The sequence below is a fragment of the Lepus europaeus genome, chromosome 10, assembly GCF_033115175.1.
Source record: "Lepus europaeus isolate LE1 chromosome 10, mLepTim1.pri, whole genome shotgun sequence".
Taxonomy (NCBI): domain Eukaryota; kingdom Metazoa; phylum Chordata; class Mammalia; order Lagomorpha; family Leporidae; genus Lepus; species Lepus europaeus.
This window is the reverse complement of record NC_084836.1, coordinates 26277578-26301264: the sequence shown is the minus strand read 5'-3', so window position 1 is coordinate 26301264 and position 23687 is coordinate 26277578. Positions and strand designations below refer to the sequence as shown.

At 42.7% G+C, this 23687-nt stretch overlaps 1 protein-coding gene across 1 annotated transcript in view; it reads right to left on the bottom strand.

Moving 5' to 3' along the window:
- The window catches only part of CEP83 (centrosomal protein 83), a 146600-nt gene extending 128119 nt beyond the window's left edge, over positions 1–18481 (bottom strand). The window contains exon 1 of the mRNA XM_062203118.1: positions 18050–18481. The gene's annotated coding sequence lies outside the window, so the exon portion shown is untranslated. The remainder of the gene's footprint in view (positions 1–18049) is intronic.
- Between the last annotated feature and the right edge of the window lie 5206 nt (positions 18482–23687).

The window sequence follows — 23687 nt, the reverse complement described above, 5'->3', positions numbered from 1 at the left end:
TGGCAGTTGTTTGAGACTAGCACACATGGTCATTAAAAGGTGAATAAGATACAGCTATACAATAAAACAAAATGGATGATCAAAATTACACTGAGTAGGCCGGCGCCGCGGCTCAATAGGCTAATCCTCTGCCTGCGGCGCCGGCACACCAGGTTCTAGTCCCGGTCGGGGCACCAGATTCTGTCCCAGTCACTCCTCTTCCTGTCCAGCTCTCTGCTGTGGCCCAGGAGTACAGTGGAGGATGGCCCAAGTCCTTGGGCCCTGCACCCGCATGGGAGACCAGGAGAAGCACCTGGCTCCTGGCTTCGGATCAGCGTGGTGCGCTGGCCGCAGCGTGCCAGCCGCGGTGGCCATTGTGGGGTGAACCAACGGAAAAGGAAGACCTTTCTCTCTGTCTCTCTCTCTCTCTCACTGTCCACTCTGCATGTCAAAAAAAAAAAAATTGCACTGAGTAAAAAAATCCAGACTAAGAATAGTACACGTTATATGTTTCCATTTTTATAAAGTACTAGGAAACGTAAACTGCTGATGCTTTGGGAAAATTAGCAATCTAATTCACAAAGAACTCTGAAGTGACCAATAATGTCTATTATTGTGCAAAGGATGGTAATATAAAAAAGTCTGGGTAAGATTTATCTTCCACACATAAACCAAATAACAAGCTTCCTACTTCCATCATGAAGAAATAAGGTATTCCCTACAGAAACACCCAGAAACCACCACTCAGTGTTTTGGAATTCAACCAAGGGTTTAAAGAAAACAGAACAGTGTTTATTCATGAGGACAACAAACCTTTGGGTAAGAATGTGTCTATGGCATTGCTATCCGTCTACTCCCATCTCCCCCCAACGTTCTATCAGTGTAGGAGCTCAACAGGGGTAGAAGGGACTGAAAAACACTTCCCAACACTACTTAAAGCTGATCAGTTGACATCGTACAATGTCAGTTAAAATGGAGCTATGTGAGCCATAGTAACAGTGAGGGCAAATGGTTCTTTTGGCCTAAGGTTGGGACTCTTAGGAGCAAGCAACAAACTGGCAAACTACCTAAGGATGTTACAAGGAGTACTGGGGGGGGGGGGGGGGCGGAGCCAAGATGGCAGATAGTGAGGACGTGCGCCTTAGTTTGGGAAAATAAAATTTCATAAAAGTGGAATTACTGCAGCCTCAGGAAAAGACTCAAGAAAAAAACTGCAGAGGAAATGCTTCCAGATCTTGTGGATGTGACACAGAGGACTTACAGGGAGCCCATCACGTGGAAAACCAACCCAGACGAGCCGAGCAGTGGGAGACGAGCCAGAGCCACAGAATCTCGCCAGCGCCGGAACGGAGGAGGGTAAGACAAAGACCTCAGAAACCCGAGACATTGGGCGGGGCGGGGGGGGGGGGGGGAACAGAGGCCTCTCCCTTCACTCACCAAGCAAAACAAAGAGCACCTGGATTTTACATATGTAACTTTAGCGAAACTGGAGAACACATTGAGGGCTGCATAAACTCTGTGTGTGGTCCCAGGGGTAGATCAAACGAATACTCACAGAGGCCAGATTTCAACTACCCTCAACTCCACTCCCAACTGAGTCAAAAAAAAAAAGAGAGAAAGCGAGCCAGCAAGGAGCAAGTGAGTGAGCAATCTGGGACGCTCTTTGCACAGCCTTAAACCTGAAGAAACAAGCATAGCTCTCTGGCCACACCCATCACAGCCCCTAAGGATCCAACAAAGCAGACAGCCCACTTAGAGGCATAGTATAACGAGAAAAAAAAACACCACAGCAAAAAAAAAAAAAAAAAAAAAACATAAATTATCTCCAACATGCCACACAACAAACATAGAAGCCGAGGTAACAAGAGCAAGGAAGACACTATGACGCCCCCAAGTGAACAAGGCACGCCAATGCAAGATTATGAAGATGAAGAGATAGAGGAAATGCAAGAAGCAGATCTCAAAAAATTGATAAGAACATTAAGAAGTTCTCAAAAACAAATTCTTGAACTACAGAAATCCTTAATGGACAAGATAGAAAATCTCTCTCGTGAAAATGAAATATTAAGGAGGAATCAAAATGAAATGAAACAACTAGTAGAACAGGAAACTGAGATAGTGACCAAAAACCACAATGAAATGAAGAACTCAATAGATCGAATGGCAAACACATTAGAGAGCCTTAAAAACAGAATGGGTGAAGCAGAAGAGAGAATATCGGAATTAGAAGACAGAGAACAGGAAAGGAAACAGTCAAATCAAAGAAAAGAAGAAGAAATCAGAAATCTAAAAAATACTGTCAGGAATCTACAGGATACTATTAAAAAACCCAACATTCGGGTTCTAGGAGTTCCTGAAGGCATGGAAAGGGAGAAAGGATTAGAAGGCCTTTTTAGTGAGATACTAGCAGAAAATTTCCCAGGTTTGGAGAAGGACAGAGACATCCTAGTACAGGAAGCTTATAGAACCCCTAATAAACATGATCAAAAGAGATCCTCACCACGACATGTTGTAATCAAACTCACCACAGTGAAACACAAAGAAAAGATCCTAAAATGTGCAAGAGAGAAATGCCAGATTACTCTCAGAGGATCTCCAATTAGACTTACAGCTGACTTCTCATCAGAAACCCTACAAGCCAGGAGAGAATGGCGAGACATAGCCCAGGTACTAAGAGAGAAAAATTGCCAGCCCAGAATATTATATCCTGCAAAGCTCTCATTTGTGAATGAAGGCGAAATAAAGACCTTTCACAGCAAACAGAAATTGAAAGAATTTGTCGCCACTCGTCCAGCCCTACAAAAGATGCTTAAAGATGTATTACATACAGAAACACAGAAACATGGTCACCAATATGAAAGAAGGTAAAGGAAGGAAACCTCACAGCAAAAGATCACAGGAATCTCAAACCAGATATTAGAAAATATCTTTGGCAAATGGCAGGGCAAAGTTACTCCTTCTCAATAGTCACATTGAATGTTAATGGCTTGAACTGTCCAGTTAAAAGACACCGATTGGCTGATTGGGTTAAGGAACAAAACCCATCTTTTTGCTGCTTACAAGAAACTCATCTTTCCAACAATGACCCATACAGACTGAAAGTGAAAGGCTGTAAAAAGATATACCATGCCAACAGAAATGAAAAAAGAGCGGGCGTAGCCATCTTAATATCGGACAACATAAACTTTACCACAAAAACTGTCAGGAGAGACAAAGAGGGGCACTATTTAATGATTAAGGGATCCATTCAACAGGAAGATATAACGATTATCAATGTATATGCACCTAATCACAGGGCACCAGCTTATTTAAAAGACTTGTTAAGGGACTTAAAGGGAGACTTAGACCCCAATACAATAGTACTGGGGGACTTCAATACTCCACTCGCAGAGATAGACAGATCAACAGGACAGAAGATCAACAAGGAGACAGCAGATTTAAATGACACTATAGCCCAAATGGATCTAACAGATATCTACAGAACATTTCATCCTACATCTAAGGACTTTACATTCTTCTCAGCAGTACATGGAACCTTCTCTAGGATTGACCACATACTAGGCCATAAAGCAAGTCTCAGCAAATTCAAGAGAATTAGAATCATACCATGCAACTTCTCAGACCACAAAGGAATGACATTGGAAATTAGCAACTCGGGAATCCCCAGAGCACGTGCAAACACATGGAGATTGAACAACATGCTCCTGAATGAACAATGGGTCACAGAAGAAATTAAAAGAGAAATCAAAAATTTTCTGGAAGTAAATGAGGATAACAGCACAACATACCAAAACCTATGGGATACAACAAAAGCAGTGTTAAGAGGAAAGTTTATATCAATAGGTGCCTACATCAAGAAATTGGAAAGGCACCAAATAGATGAGCTTTCAAGTCATCTCAAGGATCTAGAAAATCTGCAGCAAACCAAACCCAAACCCAGTAGAAGAAGGGAAATAATTAAAATCAAAGAAGAAATCAACAGGATTGAATCAAAAAAAACATTACAAAAAATCAGCCAAACAAGGAGCTGGTTTTTTGAAAAAATAAACAAAATTGACACCCCATTGGCCCAACTAACTAAAAAAAGAAGAGAAAAGACCCAAATCAATAGGATCAGAGATGAAAAAGGAAACATAACAACAGACACCACAGAAATAAAAAGAATCATCAGAAATTACTACAAGGACTTGTATGCCAGCAAACAGGGAAATCTATCAGAAATGGACAGATTCTTGGACACATACAACCTCCCTAAATTGAGCCAGGAAGACATAGAAAACCTAAACAGACCCATAACTGACACAGAAATTGAAACAGTAATAAAGGCCCTCCTAACAAAGAAAAGCCCAGGGCCAGATGGATTCACTGCTGAGTTCTACCAGACATTTAGAGAAGAACTAACTCCAATTCTTCTCAAACTATTCAGAACAATCGAAAAAGAGGGAATCCTCCCAAATTCTTTCTATGAAGCCAGCATCACCTTAATTCCTAAGCCGGAGAAAGATGCAGCATTGAAAGAGAATTACAGACCAATATCCCTGATGAACATAGACGCAAAAATCCTCAATAAAATTCTGGCCAATAGAATGCAACAACACATCAGAAAGATCATCCACCCAGACCAAGTGGGATTTATCCCTGGTATGCAAGGATGGTTCAACATCCGCAAAACAATCAACGTAATACACCACATTAACAGGCTGCAGAAGAAAAACCATATGATTCTCTCAATAGACGCAGAGAAAGCATTTGATAAAATACAACACCCTTTCATGATGAAAACTCTAAGCAAACTGGGTATGGAAGGAACATTCCTCAATACAATCAAAGCAATATATGAAAAACCCACGGCCAACATCTTATTGAATGGGGAAAAGTTGGAAGCATTTCCGCTGAGATCTGGTACCAGACAGGGATGCCCACTCTCACCACTGCTATTCAATATAGTTCTGGAAGTTTTAGCTAGAGCTATTAGGCAAGAAAAAGAAATTAAAGGGATACAAATCGGGAAGGAAGAAGTCAAACTATCCCTCTTTGCAGATGATATGATTCTTTATTTAGGGGACCCAAAGAACTCTACTAAGAGACTATTGGAACTCATCGAAGAGTTTGGCAAAGTAGCAGGATATAAAATCAATCCACAAAAATCGACAGCCTTTGTATACACAGGCAATGCCACGGCTGAGGAAGAACTTCTAAAATCAATCCCATTCACAATAGCCACAAAAACAATCAAATACCTTGGAATAAACTTAACCAAGGACGTTAAAGAACTCTATGATGAAAACTACAAAACCTTAAAGAAAGAAATAGAAGAGGATACCAAAAAATGGAGAAATCTTCCATGCTCATGGATTGGAAGAATCAATATCATCAAAATGTCTATTCTCCCAAAAGCAATTTATACATTCAATGCAATACCAATCAAAATACCGAAGACATTCTTCTCAGATCTGGAAAAAATAATGCTGAAATTCATATGGAGACACAGAAGACCTCGAATAGCCAAAGCAATCTTGTACAACAAAAACAAAGCCGGAGGCATCACAATCCCAGATTTCAGGGCATACTACAGGGCAGTTGTTATCAAAACAGCATGGTACTGGTACAGAAACAGATGGATAGACCAATGGAACAGAATAGAAACACCAGAAATCAATCCAAACATCTACAGCCAACTTATATTTGATCAAAGATCCAAAACTAATCCCTGGAATAAGGACAGCCTATTCAATAAATGGTGCTGGGAAAATTGGATTTCCATGTGCAGAAGCTTGAAGCAAGACCCATACCTTTCACCTTACACAAAAATTCACTCAACATGGATTAAAGACTTAAATCTACGACCCAAAACCATCAAATTATTAGAGAGCATTGGAGAAACTCTGCAAGATATAGGTACAGGCAAAGACTTCTTGGAAAAGACCCCAGGAGCACAGGCAGTCAAAACCAAAATTAACATTTGGGATTGCATCAAATTGAGAAGTTTCTGTACTTCAAAAGAAACAGTCAGGAAAGTGAAGAGGCAACCGACAGAATGGGAAAAAATATTTGCAAACTATGTAACAGATAAAGGGCTGGTAACCAGAATCTACAAAGAAATCAAGAAAATCCACAACAACAGAACAAACAACCCACTGAAGAGATGGGCCAAGGACCTCAATAGACATTTTTCAAAAGAGGAAATCCAAATGGCCAACAGACACATGAAAAAATGTTCAAGATCACTAGCAATCAGAGAAATGCAAATCAAAACCACAATGAGGTTTCACCTCACCCCGGTGAGAATGACTCACATCCAGAAATCTACCAACAATAGATGCTGGAGAGGATGTGGGGAAAAAGGGACACTAACCCACTGTTGGTGGGAATGCAAACTGGTTAAGCCACTATGGAAGTCAGTCTGGAGATTCCTCAGAAACCTGAACATAACCCTACCATACAACCCAGCCATCCCACTCCTTGGAATTTACCCAAAGGAAATTAATTTGGCTAATAAAAAAGCCATCTGCACATTAATGTTTATTGCAGCCCAATTCACAATAGCTAAGACCTGGAACCAACCCAAATGCCCATCAACAGTAGACTGGATAAAGAAATTATGGGACATGTACTCCATAGAATACTATACAGCAGTAAGGAACAATGAAACCTAGTCATTTGCAACCAGATGGAGGGATCTGGAAAGCATCATGCTAAGTGAATTAAGCCAATCCCAAAGAGACAAATATCATTTGTTTTCCCTGATTGGCGACAATTGAGCACCAAAGGGGAAACCTGTTGAAGTGAAATGGACACTATAAGAAACAATGACCTGATCAGCTTTTGTCCTGACTCTAGATGTACAATGTAATACTTTATCCTTTTTAGTATTTGTTGTTGTTGTTGTTGTTGTTCTAGTACTAGTGGTTGAACTCTGTAATTAACACACAATTATTCTTAGGTGTTTAAATTTTAACTGAAAAGTGATCCCTGTTAAATTTCAGAGTGGAAAAAGAGAGGGAGGAGATGCACAGTTTGGGACATGCACAATCAGTCTTGCCCCAAATGATGGAGTTAGAAATGTGCCAGGGGATTCCAATACAATCCCATCAAGGTGGCATGTACCAATGCCATCTCACTAGTCCAAGTGATCAATTTCAGTTCACATTAGATGGCTTGGATAGGTCTAAGAAACAAAGGGATCACACAAACAAGACAAGTGTCTGCTAATACTAACTGATAGAATAAAAAAGGGAGAGAAAGATCCAGCATGGGAAGTGGGATACACAGCAGACTCATAGAATGGCAGATGTCCTAAACAACACTCTGGCCTCAGAATCAGCCCTTAAGGCATTCGGATCTGGCTGAAGAGCCCATGAGAGTATTGTAGGCATGGAAAGCCAAGATACCATGGAAAAGAAAAAAAGAAGAAGACCTAAATGAAAGATCTCTGTGAGTGAGATCCCAGTGGAAAGAACAGGGCCATCAAAGAAGGAGGTACCTTTCTCTGAAGGGAGGAGAGAACTTCCACTTTGACTGTGACCCTATCGGAATAAGATCAAAGTCAGCGAACCCTAAAGGTTTCCATAGCCCTGGCAACTCATGACTAGAGCCTAGGGAGATTACTGACGCCATAAACAAGAGTGTCAAATTGTTAAGTCAGCAACAGGAGTCACTGTGTACTTACATCCCATGTGGGATCTGTCCTTAATGTGTTGTCTAATGTGCAGTGATGCTATAACTAGTACTGAAACAGTATTTTTACACTTTGTGTTTCTGCGTGGGTACAAACTGATATCTTTACTAATTATATACTGAATCGATCTTCTGTATATAAAGATAATTGGAAATGAAAAAAAAAAAAAACCTGGTGTTAAATTGGAAATGGCATAGAAAATTAATTAATTTTTTTAAAAAATATTATGTAGGATCTCTGCCTTTAATGTGCTGTACACTCTTATTTAATGCTATAACTAGTACTCCAACAGTATTTTTTTTTCACTTTGTGTTGCTATATGGGGGCAAACTGTTGAAATCGTTACCTAATTTATACTAAACTGATCTTTTGTATATAAAGAGAATTGAAAATGAATCATGATGTGATTGGAAGGGGAGAGGGAGCGGGAAAGGGGAGGGTTGTGGGTGGGAGGGAAGTTTTGGGAGGGGGAAGCCATTGTAACCCATGAGCTGTACTTTGGAAATTTATATTCATTAAATAAAAGTTTAATAAAAAAAAAAAAAAGAAAAGAAAAAAAAAAAAAAAACAAGGAGTACTGGGAAGTGAGAGGGCATTACAGGGCTTGGTAAACTCTCCATGAGCCCAGGTTGAACAACAACTATAACATGTGCCCAACAGAGTAGGATACAAGCCACCCACACCTCAAAAAGAGCTGCACACATTCAGAGAGGAGACCCAAGAGAGGCCAGTGGCAAGTCAAGGCTAGGAAAGACAAACAAATGGTTGTGTTTAAATGCACTTCCTTGCCCTTAAACAAACCCATCTGAAGACAGCGGAAGTTCTATTAGTTCAAGCTGTTTGAACATGACCTTTGGTCAATGCATTGTTGAACATTAAGCTAAGCAGACATAGGAAGCCAGGCTTAAAAAATAAACAACAGAGAAATCAGTGACCACACAATGAAGTCAAAACAAACCTCACAGGTTCAGAAAAATTACTTATAAACAAAAAATACAAGAAATTCAGATCCTTGGTAGAAAACCCTAAAAACTAACATTAGTTCAAAACACTGCAGCAGTCTTTAGCAGAAGACACCACTGGGGATACCTGCTTCCCATATCAGAGTGTCTGAGTGCACCTCTCTCTTTTCAAATAAATAACTCTTTATGAAAAAAAAAATCAATGAAATTAAAAATAGATAAAAGTATCCAATCTGAAGGACAGAGAGAAAACATTGAAGAGATATAAGTAGGAATTCAGAAAACTGTGCTACAACATCAAGCGTATTAGGTTACATATAACAGGAATACCAGAACAACAAAATTTTCTTAAAGAAACAGTAACCAAAATCCCCCCAAATTTGATGACAAACATTAATATACAAGCCCAGGAAAAAAAAAAAAAACACACTGAAACACATCAAACTGCTAAAAGAAAAAAGAAAAAAAAATTTAAGGACTTAGAGAAAAATGAATCATGTACAAGGTGACAACACAATTAACAGTTGGCTTCTAATCAGAAATGAGAAAGTAAAAGCAACATATTTTTCAAATTCCCAACTAAAAATTCTATATTCAGCAAAACTGACCTTCAAAAATGAAGATGGAGGCAGGTGTTTGGCCTACAGGTTAAAACAGAAGTTAAGACATTCACATTCCACATCCGAATACTTAGGTTCAATAGTTAGCTCCACTCCTGACTCCAGATCACTGCTAATACAGACCCTGGGAGGGATGTTGGAGACCTACACTTAATTCCTGGATCCTGCTTTCATCCCCAGGTGGGGACCACTGCAGCCACTAGGGGAGTGAATCAGCAAATGGGAGGTCTGTCTCTTTGCCTTTCCAATAAATGTTTTTTAAATGAGTATGAAATGAAGATATTTCCAAATAAACAAAAACTGAGAAGTTTCAGCTCTCAGACATGCCATGGCACTGTGGCACAGCAGGTTAAAGCAACAGCCTGCAGGGCCAGCATCCCTTATGGGCACCGGTTCGAGTCCCAGCTGCTCCACTTCCAATCCAGTTCTCTGCTATAGCCTGACCACCAGTAGAAGGTGGCCCAAGTGCTTGGGCCCCTGCACCCATGTGGGAGACCCGGAAGAAGATCCTGGCTCCAGGCTTCAGATCAGCTAAGCTCTCGAGGTTGTGGCAAGTTGTGGAGTGAACCAGCAGTTCTACCTCTATCTGTAACTTTTTCAAATAAATAAAATAAATCTTAAAAAAAAAAAAGAGAGAGAGAGAGAGAGAGAGAGAGAGAGAGGAGAAAAAGAAATACCAAAGTCACTTGACACCTGGCTACTCCACTTTCGATCCAGCTCCCTGCTAATGCACTTGGGAAAGCAGCAGAACATGGCCCAAATACTTGGGCCCCCTGCACCCACACAGGAGACCCCGATGAAGCTCCTGTCCGGCCTGGCCCAGCCCTGGCCATAGCAATCATCTGGGGAGTGAACCCCCGCCTTTGCAGCCATTTGGGGAGTGAACCAGCAGATGAAAGATCTCTTTCTTTCTTCCTCTCTCTGTAACTCTGCCTTTCAAATAAAATAAATAAATCTTAAAAAAAAAAAAATACCAAGCTTGGGGTCAATGCTGTGACTTAGCAGGTAAAGCTGACACCTGCAGCACTGGCATCCCTTGTGGGTGTCAGCTGGAATCCCAGTAGCTCTACTTCCCATCCAGTTCCCTGCTAGAGTTCCATTCAGATCACCCAGATGGGCATCAGGGGCCCAAGCACCTGGGCCATCCTTCACTGGCTTCTCAAGCACATTAGCAAGGAGCTGGATAGGAAGTGGAACAGACAGGACTCAAACCAGGGCTCTGCTATGGGATGCTAGAGTTGCATGCAGCAGCTTAGCTCACTGTGCCAAAGCACTGCTCCCATGTGATTTCTATTTGTAAATTATACCTCAACAAGCTGTTAAATAAGGTGGGTTGAGGGGCTTCGAGATTGGGTGCTCTACTTCTTATCCAGCTCCCTGATAATGCACTTGAGAAAGTAGCAGCAGATGGCCAAAATGCTTGGGCTCCTACCACCCACATGAGAGACCTAGATGGAGTTCCAGACTGCTGGCTTCAGCCTGACCATTTGGAGCCTTTGCAACCATTTGGGGAGTGAATCAACAGACTGAAGATCTCTCTCTCTCTCCCCTCTCTGAAAGCCTGCCTTTCAAATTAATAAATTTTTTAAATTATTTATTTATTTAAAAAAAAGATGGGTAAAAGAGATAAGCTTTCTACTCTGAACTTCGAAAAATGTGATGAGGGCTAGCACTGTGGTGTAGTGGGTAAAGCCACCGCCTCCAGTGCCAGCATCCACTATGGGCACCGGTTTGTGTCCTTACTGTTCCATTTCTGATCCAGTTCTCTGCTATGGCCTGGAAAAGCAGTGGAAGATGGCCCAAGTCCTTGGGCCCCTGCACCCATGTCGGGGGGGGGGGGGGAGGAGGAGGAGGAGGAGGAGGAGGAGGAGGAGGAGGAGGAGGAGAGGGAGAAAAGAAAGGACAGACGGACTGGGGGCCAGCACTACTGTAGTGGGTAAAGCCACTGCCTGTGGTGTCAGTATCCTGTATGTGCACCGGTTCTAGTCCTGGTTGCTCTACTTCCCAATACAGCTCCCTAACAGACGGACTGGGGGCCAGCACTACTGTAGTGGGTAAAGCCACTGCCTGTGGTGTCAGTATCCTGTATGCGCACCGGTTCTAGTCCTGGTTGCTCTACTTCCCAATACAGCTCCCTACTAACATGCCTGCCAAAGCTGCACAAGATAGCCCTAGTCTTGGGCCCCTGCACCCACATGGGAGAATGAAAGAAGCTCCCAGCTGACTTTGGATTGGCCCAGCTCCAGCTATTGTGACCATTTGAAGAGTAAATCAGTGGATGAAAGAAGATTCTCTCTCTCCCTCTTTTTAACTCTGCCTTTCAAATAAATAAATCTTTAAAAAAAAAAAATGTGATGGCTGGATTGCCATTATCAAATTTAAAGGACAGTAAAGCAAAAAGAAAGAATGCAAGTTCAAGACATCATTGAGGGGCCAGCACTGTGGCCTGCCGTGCCAGCATTTCATATGGGCACCAGTTCAAGTCCAAGTCCCAGCTGTTCCACTTCCGATCCAGCTCTCTGCTATGATCTGGGAAAGTAACACAAGACAGCCCAAGTCCTCAGGCCCCCAAACCCACGTGAGAGACCTGGAAGAAGCTCCTGGCCTCGGACCAGCACAGCTCCAGCCATTCATTATGGCCATCTGGGGAGTGAACCAGTGCATGGAAGACCTCTATGTCTCTGCCTTTCAAGTAAAAATAATAAATCTTTAAAAAAAAAAAAAGTATCCACTATAAGTCAGACACTATAACTTGCCTTCTTTTAATACATATGACTTGTGAAAAAAAGTAACATTTTACACATAAAGACAATAAAGTCCAAAAAATTAAGGAATTGGGAGCAGCATTTAGCCCAGCATTTAAGATGACAGCATCCCTTTATCAGAGTGCCTGGGTTTGATTCCCATCTCCAGCTCATGACTCCTGCTTCCTGCCACTGCTGATCTTGGGAGGCAGTGGTAATGGCTCATGTAATTGGCTTGCTGCAACCTATGTGGGAGACAGGGATTGCATCCCAGCTCCCAGCTTCAGGCCAACTCTGGCTTTCTGTGGGCATTTGGGAAGTGAAAAAGCAGATGGGAGTGCTCTTTCACTGTCTCTCAAATTTAAAAAATAAATAAATTTAAATTAAGTAACTGGTCGGAAAGTCAAGCAGCTTGTGAAGTGGCATAGCCAAGATTCTATTCTTCTATTTGGATTCAATCTCCAAAATACATATTTCTTCTGCTATGTTGCTAACCAAAGACTCAACTTATCCCCACTTGTAAGTTTAGATCTTTAGACAGATGGATTTACATTGATAGTAAATGTAATGTTCTTGAGAAACTATTTCAATCAAGAAACTAAATGTGATTATGTGTTCTTCCCTTGGCTTCCAAGATCTTATGCTACTCTAGATTTCCTCCAAACTCTCCTTCTCTGCCTGCCAATTACAGGAGACTGTTCTCAACAGTCTTGCTTGGAATCTCATCTCCACCCAGGATCTCAACTGCCACTATGCCGATCACTCCTAATTGTTTCTCCAACTCACTGAAACATTTTCTCCCCTAATTTTCCTCAACTGACTCCCTCCAGGAGTTGAATACTTCTCTGTGCCCTCTCAAAGTACATGTAAATAATTCTAATGAAGCATTGGTCAATTGAGTGTATTCTAACTATCCACAGCTGTAGGTGTACATCCTCCATGCCCCAAGACACTCTTATTTAAACTTACAGCATGTACCATGTTATATTACAAATTATCCACTTTATGTATTTCCACACCACACCATGAAGTGCTTGAGACTTGACACTGTACCTTATGCATAATTCCCTGGGGCCAAGCATAATGCAAAACAGGTACTAGGCAATCCAATACTGACTAATCCCATTAAAAAGGACAAACATGATTTGCTTTAAACTAGAAGCATAAAACTTCTGAAAGAAACCTTCAAAATTTATCTTTTCAAATAGAAAAACTGATCAAGAAAAGTGAAATTACTCACCCAATAAAGCCTTAGTCTTCTGAATCATGATTCTCTTCCCACAAAATTACAGTGCCTATTAAATTGTGTTACTGATCTAAGTTCTCCATGAAGCTCCAAAAGCAATACAAAAAATATTAAGAACTATTTCAATCTCATCTACCCTAGCTCTGGCTATATCATTTGTAGAGAACTCTGAAGTTATTATTACTTAACAGCTTTCGGCCCAAAATAATCTTTAATTCAAACAGTCTTTTCAGGGCCGCGTTCTGGTATAGCAAGTTAAGCTGTCGCCTGTGGTGCTGGCATCCCATGTGGGCGCCAGTTCATGCCCAGTTGCTCAACTTCCGATCCAGTTCCCTGCGAATGCACCAGGAAAAGCAGCAGCAGAAGGCAGAAGCGTCTGGGTCATGCACCTACATTGGAGACCAGGAAGAAGGTCCTGGCTCCTGGCTTTGGCCTGGCCCATCCCTGACCATTGCAGCCATTTGGGGAGTGAACCAGTAGACCTCACTCACTCGCTCTCTGTAACTCCGCCTTTCAAATAAATAATCAAAAAGAAAGAAGTATTTTCACATGTCCTTCACACACACACTAGATGCAAGGCATATTCATCATATATCTCTGTCAGTGTACAAGAAGTTATAATTTGCCAGCACACCAAAAAAAAAGAAAATCCTGAAGTATAATTTATGTCCTTTGACAATATCTGAAATAACTGCCTTAAACCTAAATCCGATTCAGTTGAGACAGAGAGACTAAGTATGAACACCAGACACAGGAACTGCAACTTCAGGAAAATCCCTATGGTCCAACGCTGTGCAGCAGTTGCTATGCTATACTGCAACTGTGTTCCCAGGCAACAACTCAGAAGCTAGAATGCAAGCAAGCTCAGTCAAGAAACAAATGAAACAAATCAACATTTACAAAAGCACTCTGAGACTGAACTTCACCTTCTTATATCTCCAACTAGAATGCCTCTGTTCTAAGCATCCGATACTGAATTTACAGCAGGAATATAAAAATTACCTAGAATTTTTTAAAATGCTGAGAATTATAGGTGCTTTCAAAAAAGAATGGCCAGGCTTAGGTTCCTCCTAACTCTGAGTTTTAATCCAAAACCATTTGAAGTCACAACATAAAGAAAGTTGGTCACAACCTCACTTACAATGCTGGTATCCCAGCTGGTTTGAGTCCTGGCTGTTCCACTTCCAATCCAGCTCCCTGCTAATGCACCTGGGGAAGTTGAGGAAGCTGGCCCAAATGTTTGCTGGCCACCCACACAAGAGTCCCATATGGAGTTTCAGGTTCCTGGCCTCAGCCTCATCCAGCCCTTATGTTGCAGCCATTTGGGGAATGAACAGGCAAATGGAATCAATCAATCTCAATCTCTCTCTCTCTCCCCTCCTCAATTCTTTTAACTAAATAAATGTTAAAAAAAAAAAAAAAGTATTATCTCAGTTAAAACAAACAGTACTAGATTTGTCAGTGATACTCAGTGATCTCTCCATGATAGAGAAAGCAGTCCTGATTATGAGGGTGGAGGAGTTGCACTGGGGGATATATATAAACTTTTATAGAATTGTATGTTTATATATATAAACCATATATATAAACTTGAGAAATGCTATATGTTTTTACTTTCATAAATTAAGTGTTGACCAGATCAGGAAGTAAGATAGAAGGAGTAAAATGGAGACAGAGTGGGATGGAAGAAGGAAAAGGGTGAAGAAGGGAGAGTTGGGAGTAACTTTTTATTTTAAGATTTATTTATTTATTTGCAAGTCAGAGCTAGAGAGAGAGAGGGAGAGAGATTTTTCCATCTGCTGACTCACTCCCAGAAGGCCACAACCACCAGGGTTGAGCCAGGCCAAAGCCAGGAGCTTCATCTGGGTCTCCCACATGGGTGCAGGGGTGCAAACACTTGGGCCATCTTCCACTGCTTTTCCCAGGTCATTAACAGGAAGCTGCACAGGAAGTGGAGCATCCACAGGAACTGACACCCATATGGGATGCCAGCATCGCAGGTAGCAGCTTTACCCTCTATGCCAAGATGCAGCCCCATTTCATGTCTGACATATCTAAGTAAGAACCAGGCAACTGACCAAACTCGGGAAGCCCATTTGGGAATTGTGCCAGTGTGCCTGAGGGAATCCTTACTGCTGCAATTGTCATGGGAAAATCTCAAATTGTCCCACTTTCTAGGAATAGAAACTTTCCTTCTGAATTAAGGAACATCTAGTCTTTAATCCCCTTTCTTACAGTCTGCTAATGTCCTTCCTCCCTCAGTGACTCCCCTCTCTTAATGATCTTACTTGCACAATATACCATAGAAGGGAGGGAAAAAGAAATGTGCAATCATCATCTCTAAGAAACATTTATTCAGTCACTTCTATTTGGAAAATACTAAGAACACAAGTCATTAAGATGAGGTATCCTGCCCTTAAGGAGCTTACAATTTACTTACAAAGGCAAGACAAATATTAAAAAGATAAAACACAACATAAAGTGTCTAAGAAGTGGGACTCACAAATCCATACTGCAAGGTTCCAGAGGTGGAGCTGAACTTTATAGAAAAGGTACAATTTACCCCACCACCACCACCTTGCTTCTCCGGGCTGCCCCTCCACAGCACCTACCCTTATAACACAGTCAATAAAGCTTTCCTCTGAGCAAAAAAAAAAAAAAAAGGTACAATTTAGATTTTTAAGAAAAAAGTGAAGAAATCAGCTAAGGTAGGCAGAAAGACAAGACGACTGATATGGAAAGGAGAAAGCACGTAACAGGTTTAGAGGCCTACAAAAAAAACAGTCTGGGTAGAAATACCTTTCTATAAAGAGTATAGGCTTGAAAAACAGAGAATTCTGCAGAGTTTAGCTTAACTCAAGAAACAGGAGCTTCAGTTAGGACTTTTTTACATAGATATTTACAGACATTCTCTAAAAAGCACATTGTGAGAAAACTACTTACTGAACCATATATTATGTACAACAAAAGTAAAATCAAATTCATTTACTTGAGGCAACGAGACATTATCTAGTAGGAGGAAAAAGGAATTCTGACGATTCATTAATCTTATTGTTAAGATTTCATTCTTCTAAACTTAGAACTTCCCAAGACATACTGCTGATTTCTCATTGCTATGGAGTTTATGACACAACATGAATCATTCTTGATTTTTTTTTTTCGTCTTGCCCAACTTCTCACTATTTGATTACCTCAATATTAGCATATGGCAAAGAAAAATGGGGAGAGAACTAAAATGAAGTTTAAGGATTTCAGCAATACAGTAAGAGTAGAACGTAAAGAACATCACACTTCAAATCCCAACTCCCATTACTAATAGTCTGACTTCAAAGAAGTCATCCAGTCTCACTGGGTCTCAAATTTTCTCACCTGCTTTCTTACTGGACAGGTTACTGCATTCAAAAGATATTTTTAAAAGTGCTCTGAAAACTCACAACTTGTCATACAAATTATATCACCAAGGGTTCAATGAGAGGAAAAAAGAGGAAGGTTATTGGATAAGCAAAGGCTTAAAAACTATTCATGATCAGTGTTTCAATCTCCCAATACAGCATGTAATTCTAAACTAGTATTACACTACTTGAAAATATTTCTAACTATAGTCCATACCATTCTCCTAATTAGAAAATACTCAAAGTTGGCCGGCACGGTGGCTCAATAGGCTAATCCTCCGCCTTGCGGCGCCGGCACACCAGGTTCTAGTCCCGGTTGGGGCGCCGGATTCTGTCCCAGTTGCCCCTCTTCCAGGCCAGCTCTCTGCTGTGGCCCAGGAAGGCAGTGGAGGATGGCCCAAGTCCTTGGGCCCTGCACCCGCATGGGAGACCAGGCGAAGCACCTGGCTCCTGGCTTCGGATCAGCGCGATGCGCCAGCTGCAGCGGCCATTGGAGGGTGAAGCAACGGCAAAAAGGAAGACCTTTCTCTCTGTCTCTCTCTCTCACTGTCCACTCTGCCTGTCAAAAAAAAAAATCCTCAAAGTAAGGAGACTAGCCACCAAACTCCTTCCTAAATGCCCAAAAGGCAACTCCAACCCATTCGCAATTCCCAGAAGAGTTCTATGACACTGACATTTAAAGCAGTCTAATTCCAAACAAAAATGAATCTGAAAACAAACCTCAATACAAAAGTTGAGTATCAATGCAACCACCCCCAGGCTCCATTCATGAATTCTGAGAATTCTGAATCCATGTAGTTACAGGATAGATACATTTAATCATGCTCTAATTGACTACCGGACTTGTTTACGGCGACGTTGCTTAGTAACAGACGCACTGCTTGAACCCACTCTGTTGTAGAATTACTCAAGTATTCCGTGTTCACAATCTGAGCAGAGTAGGAACTAGGTCATATGTAAGAGATTCAGGACAAGTCTCTTCTCCTAGACATCTGTAATATTTTAGACCGATTCAACATGACAGCTGCTGACACCAAAGGCTTTTAAAACAGTTGGCATGTTCAAGAGCAAAGTGTCCATTCATGACTGCGAAAAGCCGGACACTCAAGGATTTCCCAGAGTACCCACTTCCGTCCAGCCCACACCAACACACTTCAGACTTTATCAAAGTAATGACAGCAAATTACCACCGCTAAAGCAGTCTTCAAGGCCAGGGCAAACAGGGGCACAAGTCAAACGGCAGGTGCTTTAAGTTTAGCCAGCTCCTAAACAGGCTACACAACCACCCAGCCACAGGGCATCAAAGAAAAGCTCCATAAAAGAGTTTCACGTGCACGGGACGGCTGCCGAACAAGTACCACAGCCTGCTTTTCCAACAGGCGCTCCTACGGACACGACACGGACCCCCTAGAACGCGAGCTTACGTACCAGAATCACACCCGGTCCTTGCGACGTGCCACAAAACTTAACGGCGACCGGCGTCTTGGGCGCGCTCACCACGGGGCCACACCGCCACCGCGCCAGCCACCGGCACCCGCCCAACTCGGCCCGCGGAGGCATGGGAGCTGAGAGGTGCAGCCGGGGTGTCGGCCCAGCCCGCCGCGCCCGGCGGGTCCCCAAGGCCGCTCGTGCCGCGCTCGGAAGAGGAGCGGGAGGCGGAGGGCCGAGCGCACCCGTCCGGCTCCCGACCCCGGGGGGACTCTGAGGTACCCCCCCAGGAGAGCTCTGAGCGTGCACAGGCCGGCGGCCAACAGCCCCGCTCCTCCTCACGGACCGGCCTCCTCAGGGGTGCGGGGACGCCCGCGGAGCCCACCTCAGCCCACCGCCCGCCAGCTCCAGCGGAGTCAGTCCCGAGACCTAGTGGCGTGCAAAGCAGGAAGTCCCGCCCCCACGCCGACGTCACCGGCGCCGCGGCCGGAGCCGTTGGAGGGAGGCGGCCGGCAAACCGACGCGGGAAGTGCTGCTGGCAGCGGTGGAGACGCCGGGGCCCGGGTGCCCGTGGAGGGGCCTGCAAAGCAAGCCCAGTGCCCTGGCCTCAAGGACTCCTGGAGACGCGCCTGGCTGGAGAGGAGCTCGGCCTCCCTCCGGCGCGCCCGCCGCCGCCTCTCTGTGGGTGTTCCCCGTCTTCGCGCCTCTCGGGCCTTCTTCCCTCCCTTCCTGTAGGGTTTGGAGGGCCCGCCGCCGCCTCCGCCCGCCCGCCGCCGTGCCTGGCCCGGTATGGACGTCGCCTGCCCACCACCACGGCCTAGGGGCGTCAGCCTGCGAGTGGGGAGCCTCGGGTCAGGGCCAAGGCCCTCCCTGCCCATCACCGCGTGACCCCAAGCTCAGAGCCCGCACAGGACTGCGCGGTGAACTGCGGACGGAGGAGCGTGCTAGCTCTTGGAACGGTCATTGGTAACCCAGCATCTCTCATAAATACGAGTATAGATTTAAAAGTTCTTAAAGTATTAGCAAATCGAACTCTGCACTATAGGGGATAAGATACCATGAGACAAAAAGCATAAAGAAAAACCTGCTCTTAATCAAAATTTAAAAAGTCGGTGCTTCCATTAGCACTTGGGAGAAAATGAAAGGACAACCCGAAGTATTTGGGAGAAAATATTTTGAAATTCATATCTGATAAGAGCTCATTATTCCGAATAAATCAAGACTGATTAGAATCCAGTAATAAAAAGAGAACTTTAAAAAGGACAAAGAATTTAAATAGATGTTTTTAAAAAAAAAAAAAAGGATATGGCAGTAAGTACATGCGAAGATGCTCAGCAGCAGCCATTAGGGAAATGCAAATCCAAACCTCAATGAAAGAGGCCGACGATAGCATGGATGTGGATAGAGTGGAACTCTCATATCCTAGAGGTGGGTGTGTAAGTGGTGGGGCTGCCTTGGGAATATTGTGGCAGCTCCTCAAGAAGTTAAACCTATGAGTTATGACCCAGCAACTCCATTCCTAGATAAATGCCCATGTGAATTGGAAGTATATGGTCACTCAAAAACTGATAGACAAATATTCATAGCAGCATTAGTCAGAAAGAGGTAGAAACGTAAGTGCCTGTCAACCAGTGCGTGAATAAACAAAATGTGGTATGTCCGTACAAGGATACCTCAGAAACTTAATGGAAACTTTGTGTTATGAAAACTATGCATTATTTTATTTTTTCACAAAATCTTTTTTTTTGTTGTTTCAATGTGAAAGCCTACTCAGTTGTTTTTCTGGCTAGTAACCATCTTTTAATTTCTCTATGAACTTTTTAAAAGTATGACAGAGCTCCCATCTGCTAATTCAAATGACCACCAGGCCTGAGGACTGAAGCCAGGAGCCGGGAACTCAACTCCAATATCACACATGGGCAGCAGGAACCCAACTACTGACCCATCACCCTTGCCCCCCAGGGTATATATTAGTAGGAAGCTGGAATCAGGACCCAGAGAACAGAATCAAACTCTGGTACTCCAATGTGGGATGTGGACTTTCTAAACAGTGTGTTAACTGCAAGTTCACCATCAGCCTCCGCCGTGAGCTGTTTGAAGTACCCTCATACAATAGAATACTGTTCAGACATAGAAATGAAGTATTGATCCATGCTAACACACTGTTAAACCTTAAACATGTTATATACTAAGTGAAAGTATTTATGACTCCACTTATTTGAAATGTCCAAGATAATCTATAGGAAAAGAATGCAGGTTAATGGTTGGTTGTCAGGGGCTGAGATAATGAGTAATAACTGCTAATAAATATAGTGTATCTGGAGTGATAATTGCACAACCATCTAAAAATCGCTAGATTGTATACTTTAAAAGAGTGAATTTTGTGATTTAAAAATTGTATCTCAAAAATAATGAGAAGAAAGAAGTAAAACTGTTCCCAGACAGTATGATTGTATATATACAAAAGCCTATGGGACATTCAAAATGGCTAGTAGAGTAAGTTGATTTAGCAAATCACAATTTTGATAACGTAGAGGTCAGCAGTGAAACAGCAGCTACCAATATCAAGGTGCAGAGACTTTCAAAGAAGAGCTGCATAACACAATAGTGGGTGAGACATTTCCCAGAAAAAAAATGTCAATAAAATGAGCTTGTTCTGGAAGCACATGCCAGATATACATTTCCCAGGAGTACTAGACAAGGCAGGCATTGGGGCACAGAGAGTTAAACTGCTGCTTAGGATATTCACGTTCCAAATTGGAGTGCCTGGTTGACTCCCAGATACTCCATGGTTTCAATCCAGCTTCCTGCTAATTGCCCAGGAGGTAGTAGATGATGACCCAATGACTTGGGTTCCTGCTATCCATGTAGGAGACCCAGATGGAGTTCCTGGGTTCTGGCTTTGGCCCATCCTAGCCCTGGCTGCTGCAGGCAGTTGGAGAATGAACCAGTGGATGGAAGATCTTTATGTGTGTGTTTCTTTGTCTATCCCTCTTGATCTGTCACTCTGCCTTTCAAATCTTTAAAAATTTATTTGAAAGTCAGAGGGACAGAGAAATCTATCTGCTGATTCACTCCCCAAATGGTCACAATGGCCAGGGCCAGGCCAAAGCCCAGGAGCCTGGAACACTCTCATGTGGGTGGCAGGAGCCCAGACATTTGGGCAATTTTCCGCTGCTTTCCCGGGCATAATAGCAGGGAACTCTATCAGAAGCTGAACAGCAGGGACTCAAACCAGTACCCATTTGGGATGCAGCATGCATTATAGGCTGTGGCTTAGAAAAAAAAATCCAAGACAATGCCAGGAATCAAGGCGTTCAAAGATCATATAATGCTGATTTGAGGTGGAAATGTTACAGCATTCAAACTAATACCTTTTCTGCTCAACCACTCAGAAAACCCTAGCGTATTCAAGAATGAATGCATATGCTTCCTGTTTACTATTGCCCTAACAAAGTCAGGATGAACATGAGCATTTTTTTTTTTTTTGAAGTCTGGTTTTTGACCTGTTTTATTCTACAGGCAAGAGAAGTTGTAATCAAAACAACATCTCATTCAATATTATTCTGATCTTACACAATGCTCCAGGGCATCCACAGCATATTGGTGTCCTGCATCCCAATAAAGGTTATGTGCTTAGAGCTAAATGTATTCAACCAGTGGACCAATGTGCAATAGCTGCGTTCAGAGGGTACTGTGTATGTCAGATGTGTATAAAGGTATACAGGCTATTGCAGCAGATGATTTGATTCTTAAGAATTTGGGATGAAGGCCGGCGCCGTGGCTCAACAGGCTAATCCTCCGCCTTGCGGCGCCGGCACACCGGGTTCTAGTCCCGGTCGGGGCACCGATCCTGTCCCGGTTGCCCCTCTTCCAGGCCAACTCTCTGCTGTGGCCAGGGAGTGCAGTGGAGGATGGCCCAAGTGTTTGGGCTCTGCACCCCATGGGAGACCAGGAGAAGCACCTGGCTCCTGGCTTCGGATCAGCGCGATGCGCCAGCTGCGGCGGCCATTAGAGGGTGAACCAACGGCAAAGGAAGACCTTTCTCTCTGTCTCTCTCTCTCACTGTCCACTCTGCCTGTCAAAAAAATAAATTAATTAATTAATTAAAAAAAAAGAATTTGGGATGAAATGATTGGCTTTTTTAATTTTTGTCTCTTTGCTTGAAAGAGAGGAGTGGGGGGGGGGGTATCTTTGCAAATACCCATAACTGCTCGGGTAGGGCTAGGCAGAAGCCAAGAGCTCAGTGTCTCCCCCATGAGTAGCAGAGATCCAACTACTTCAGTGGTCATGTGCTGCTTCCCTAGGTAAGAGCCCATAGCTGGAATCAGGAGCAGAGCTGGGACTCAAACCCATGTGCTGTGACATGGGATGGAGGTGTCCCAAGCAGCAACTTACTGCTTGAGTGAAACATTTGCCCCTTGTAAGGTTCTGACGTTCTAAATGCAATCTAGAACATTTTTACTGCAGCATGAAGTGCAGTCACACAGCAGCGCATGAGTAACATTTCGAACAAAGTTTTGAAGACATATGTGAACACATTCAAGCTTTAAGAAAGATTCTGCTGTTGATGAAATGTTAAGAAAGATGTTAGTGCATGGAAAACAGCTAGAATTTCACATTGATGAGGAGGTTATTCATGACTTGATTGGCAGTGAGATTGAAAAAATTTTCAATGAGAAGCTGACCAAACAGGAGAAAAAGAAGTAAAGAAATTAAACATTTTAGAAAATGTTATATTTGAGGCACCAAGAAAGTTCATAGCAAAGAAACTTGCTGCTGTCCTCAGTGGTATACAGAGGTTGGAAGAAATGAAAGTCAATTATGAGAGATTTGCAAGGGCTGTACCTACGGAATGCTCTTGCTTGCCTGACAGGTGTGTGATGAGAAGAAACAAACTGTACAGTCAAAACTGTATCTTCCTCTCTTTGCTTATTAGACCATCAGTAGACACTGCTGCTGTCCAGTGCTTCCTACTAGCTATTCCCAAACCTCATCAGAAGAGAGAGAAATGAATGACCATGTGCTGTAGTATCCCCAACATCCAACAATTTTGGTTCAGTGCTTCAAACATTCTTCAGGCCCAGTGTGTGCTTTCAGCTGTATGTGTTAGTTGTTAGTACCTCTACAGCCCTTGTGTTTCTCACTTTCAGTATGGTATTCCATAAATTTTATTAGGTACTCAACATTTCATTATATAACAGGCTTTGTGAAGGGTGATTTTGCTCAACAGTGGGGTACTGTAAGTGTTCTGAGCATGTTTAAAGTAGGTGAGGCTGAGCTATGATGTCTAGTACATTAGGTATGTTGAACACATTTCCAATATAACAGTACTTTCAGCTTTGTACTTATCATGACATAACCCCAACTTAAGCCAAGGAACATTTGTAAATGGAAACATCTCATGCACATGGTTTGGAAGACTTGATGTCAATACTATCCAAAACAATCCACAGAGTCGGTGCAGTACAGATTAAATCCCTATGGCATTTTATGCAGAAACAAAACAACCCTCCTAACATTCATATGAAATCTCAAGGGGTATTTTAATAGCCAAAACAATCTCTTTTTATAAACATCCATTAATTTTTATTTGATTTGACAAAGTCTGCATTAAAATATAGGTAATAAAATCTGA